Below are 5,000 nucleotides of genomic sequence, written 5' to 3'. Positions count from 1 at the left end.
CCAGGCACAAACTCCCACATTGGTCAGTTTAATGAATGACTTGAGAGTGGACCCTCGTGCTGCTCAGAGCCAGACAGAGACACATTCTACATATCAGAATATCGGAATTAGAGACTGAGGGGGAGGGAGGGAGGGAGGGAGGGAGGGAGGGGGAGGGAGGGAGGGAATGAAGGAGGGAGGGAGGGAGGGAGGGAGGGAGGGAGGGAGGGAGGGAGGGAGGGAGGAGGGAGGGAGGGAGGGAGGGAGGGAGGGAGGGAGGGAGGGAGGGAGGGAAAGACAGAGGGAGAAAGCAGAATGAGGTAAAGACAGAGAGAGAGAGAGAATGAGGTAAAGACAGAATGAGGTAAAGACAGAGAGAGAGAGCAGAATGAGGTAAAGACAGAGAGAGAGAGCAGAATGAGGTAAAGACAGAGAGAGAGAGCAGAATGAGGTAAAGACAGAGAGAGAGAGCAGAATGAGGTAAAGACAGAGAGAGAGAGCAGAATGAGGTAAAGACAGAGAGAGAGAGCAGAATGAGGTAAAGACAGAGAGAGAGCAGAATGAGGTAAAGACAGAGAGAGAGAGCAGAATGAGGTAAAGACAGAGAGAGAGAGCAGAATGAGGTAAAGACAGAGAGAGAGAGAGCAGAATGAGGTAAAGACAGAGAGAAAGCAGAATGAGGTAAAGACAGAGAGAGAGAAAGCAGAATGAGGTAAAGACAGAGAGAGAGAAAGCAGAATGAGGTAAAGACAGAGAGAAAGCAGAATGAGGTAAAGACAGAGAGAGAGCAGAATGAGGTAAAGACAGAGAGAGAGCAGAATGAGGTAAAGACAGAGAGAGAGAAAGCAGAATGAGGTAAAGACAGAGAGAGAGCAGAATGAGGTAAAGACAGAGAGAGAGCAGAATGAGGTAAAGACAGAGACAGAGAATAGAATACCAAGTGACCAACCAATGAATCATGAAGGTGGTTGAGAGAACCCCAAGAGTGTGTAAAGCAAGTCATCAAGGCAAAGGGAGGCTACTTTGAAAAAATAAAAAGACAGAGAGAGGTGCAGTTAATGGAAAGTTTTACAGGGTAATAGTGATGATAGGTGTTGTTTAAGGGTCAGTCATAGTAGTATGATTCAGGGTCAGATAGTAGTATGATAGGTGTTGTTTTAGGGCCAGTCAAGTAGTATGATAGGTGTTGTTTTACAGGGCCAGTCATAGTAGTATGATAGGTGTTGTTTTACAGGGTCAGTCATAGTAGTATGATAGGTGTTGTTTTACAGGGCCAGTCATAGTAGTATGATAGGTGTTGTTCTACAGGGTCAGTCATAGTAGTATGATAGGTGTTGTTTTACAGGGTATGATAGGTGTTGTCATCAGTCATAGTAGTATGATAGGTGTTGTTGTACAGTAGTATGATAGGTGTTAGTAGTATGATAGGTGTTGTTGTACAGGGTCAGTCATAGTAGTATGATAGGTGTTGTTGTACAGGGTCAGTCATAGTAGTATGATAGGTGTTGTTGTACAGGGTCAGTCATAGTAGTATGATAGGTGTTGTTGTACAGGGTCAGTCATAGTAGTATGATAGGTGTTGTTGTACAGGGTCAGTCATAGTAGTATGATAGGTGTTGTTTTACAGGGTCAGTCATAGTGGTACGAAACAGATTTTGTCATAAGCATCGTCACATATAAATGTTTCCATAATTTCCATCTATTACTCTGAATCGTTCTCATGGACGATTAAATTAGTACATTTTCAAAATGGGAAACATATGGCCGCCTTTAATTGGCCAATTCCTCTCGCCAGTGTAGTGTTTTCACGAATGTAAAACCTAATGGAAAGACAAACGCTGTTAAGATAGACAGACAGACAGACAGACAGACAGACAGACAGACAGACAGACAGACAGACAGACAGACAGACAGACAGACAGACAGACAGACAGGGGACAGAACACCAGGAACACCAGACAGACACAGACAGCACTGTACAGAACACCAGTGTGTAATGCTGCAGTAGTACTGTCTGGACATACAGAACACCAGACAGGACACCAGGGGACAGAACACCAGGACAGAACACCAGGTGACAGAACACCAGGACAGACAGAACAGAACCAGGTGACAGAACACCAGGTGACAGAACACCAGGGACAGAACACCAGGCGACAGAACACCAGGTGACAGAACACCAGGTGACAGAACACCAGGTGACAGAACACCAGACGACAGAACACCAGGTGACAGAACACCAGGTGACAGAACACCAGGTGACAGAACACCAGGTGACAGAACACCAGGGGACAGAACACCAGGGGACAGAACACCAGGTGACAGAACACCAGGTGACAGAACACCAGGTGACAGAACACCAGGTGACAGAACACCAGGTGACAGAACACCAGGCGACAGAACACCAGGTGACAGAACACCAGGTGACAGAACACCAGGGACAGACAGAACACCAGGTGACAGAACACCAGGTGACAGAACACCAGGTGACAGAACACCAGGTGACAGAACACCAGGGACAGAACAGAACACCAGTGAACAGAACACCAGGTACAGAACACAGAACACCAGGTGACAGAACACCAGGTGACAGAACACAGAACAGGACACAGAACACCAGGTCAGAACACCAGGTAACAGAACACAGGTGACAGAACTACCAGGTCCCAGAACACTGTGACAAGCACTATGGTGCTAGGACTAACTACCAGGTCATCTGGAGAACCCAGGACATCAGCATCATCCTCCCTCCTCATACACTCATCTCCTGTCCTATCCTCTACTGAAGCACTATGGTGCTAACTACTACCGTATCTCTGGAGGCTCCTTCATCCTCCCTCCTCATCATCATCTCCTGTCCTCTACGTTGTAGGAAACACTACGATCCTAACTACTACCGTATCTCAGGAGGCTCCTTCATCCTCCCTACTCATCATCATCTCCTGCCCTCTACATTGTAGGAAACACTACGATCCTAACTACTACCGTATCTCAGGAGACTACATCTCCTCCTCATCATCTCCTGTCCTCTACAGTGTAGGAAACACTATGGTCCTAACTACTACCGTATCTCAGGAGACTACATCTCCTCCTCATCATCTCCTGTCCTCTACAGTGTAGGAAACACTATGGTCCTAACTACTACCGTATCTCAGGAGACTACATCTCCTCCTCATCATCTCCTGTCCTCTACAGTGTAGGAAACACTATGATCCTAACTACTACCGTATCTCAGGAGACTACATCTCCTCCTCATCATCTCCTGCCCTCTACAGTGTAGGAAACACTATGGTCCTAACTACTACCGTATCTCAGGAGACTACATCTCCTCATCCTCCCTCCATGTATCCTCCCTCTCCTCCGTGCTCCACCTCTCCATCCGTTGGCAGAACAGAACACCGGGGAGATAGAGGGCTGAGTACGAGCCTCTCCAGAGTTATAGTTCTACACATGTCCTGTGTAATCTGCCCTACCAACAGCGCTTAGAATAATTATTCATATTTAATCAGCTGCGCAGGATGTTACATCGTCTGCCTGCCGCATGCTAAGTCCTTTCCCTTGTTCCATTATAAAACATTTACACAATCACACTGCTGCCGGCGAATGAGAGGAGTGAGGAAGAGGAGGAGCGCAGTAGGGGTGGAGGGGAGGGAGAGAGGGAGAGAGGACAGGGTCTAAATGGAAAGGGGAAAGTGGTTGGGCTTATAAAAACATAATGGGCTTGTCTCCTTTGATAAACTGACAACGTGGCTGGAATACACACAGAGAGAGAGGGGGGAGGAAGGAAGGAAGGAAGGAAGGAAGGAAGGAAGGAAGGAAGGAAGGAAGGAAGGAAGGAAGGAAGGAAGGAAGGAAGGAAGGACAGAGAGAGAGAGAGAGATATAGAGAGAGCGAGATAGATAGAGAGGGGGGGGAAGGAAGGAAGGAAGGAAGGAAGGAAGGAAGGAAGGAAGAAGGAAGGAGAAGAAGAGAGAGAGAGAGACAGAGAGAGAGATAGAGAGAGAGAGAGAGATAGATAGAGAGAGGGGGAGAGGAGAAGGAAGGAAGGAAGGAAGGAAGGAAGGAAGGAAGGAAGGAAGGAAGGAAGGAAGGAAGGAAGGAAGGAAGGAAGGAAGGAAGGAAGGAAGGAAGGAAGGAAGGAAGGAAGAGAGAGAGAGAGAGAGAGAGAGAGAGAGAGAGCTATAGAGAGAGGGAGATAGATAGAGAGAGGGGGGAGGAAGGAAGGGAGAGAGAGACAGAAAGGAAGGGAGAGAGAGAGAGCAAACAAAGATGTGACAATGAGGTGATGAGGAAAACAGAGGAGGGAGGAGTAAGGTGGGGGGATAAAAGAGAAATGGAAAGTGATGAAGAGGAAGACAAAGACAAAGAGCCAGAAGGAGAGGTGTGGCTGAGGGGAGGGACCATGGAAGAGCCAGAAGGAGAGGTGTGGCTGAGGGGAGGGACCATGGAAGAGCCAGAAGGAGAGGTGAGGCTGAGGGGAGGGACCATGGAAGAGCCAGAAGGAGAGGTGAGGCTGAGGGGAGGGACCATGGAAGAGCCAGAAGGAGAGGTGAGGCTGAGGGGAGGGACCATGGAAGAGCCAGAAGGAGAGGTGAGGCTGAGGGAGGGACCATGGAAGAGCCAGAAGGAGAGGTGAGGCTGAGGGGAGGGACCATGGAAGAGCCAGAAGGAGAGGTGAGGCTGAGGGGAGGGACCATGGAAGAGCCAGAAGGAGAGGTGTGGCTGAGGGGGGGAGAGACCATGGAAGAGCCAGAAGGAGAGGTGAGGCTGAGGGGAGGGGATGGACCATGGAAGAGCCAGAAGGAGAGGTGAGGCTGAGGGGAGGGACCATGGAAGAGCCAGAAGGAGAGGTGAGGCTGAGGGGAGGGGATGGACCATGGAAGAGCCAGAAGGAGAGGTGAGGCTGAGGGGAGGGACCATGGAAGAGCCAGAAGGAGAGGTGAGGCTGAGGGGAGGGACCATGGAAGAGCCAGAAGGAGAGGTGAGGCTGAGGGGAGGGACCATGGAAGAGCCAGAAGGAG

The 5,000-nt window shown here is 49.2% G+C and overlaps 1 protein-coding gene across 1 annotated transcript in view; it reads right to left on the bottom strand.

Annotated features, from left to right (window-relative positions):
- Positions 1 to 5,000, bottom strand: part of LOC112241438 (protocadherin-17-like) — a 163,510-nt gene that overhangs the window by 87,656 nt on the left and 70,854 nt on the right.

This window comes from Oncorhynchus tshawytscha, unplaced genomic scaffold (genome assembly GCF_018296145.1).
Source record: "Oncorhynchus tshawytscha isolate Ot180627B unplaced genomic scaffold, Otsh_v2.0 Un_scaffold_1029_pilon_pilon, whole genome shotgun sequence".
In the NCBI taxonomy this organism is placed as follows: domain Eukaryota; kingdom Metazoa; phylum Chordata; class Actinopteri; order Salmoniformes; family Salmonidae; genus Oncorhynchus; species Oncorhynchus tshawytscha.
This window is presented reverse-complemented; position numbering and strand designations above follow the sequence as displayed.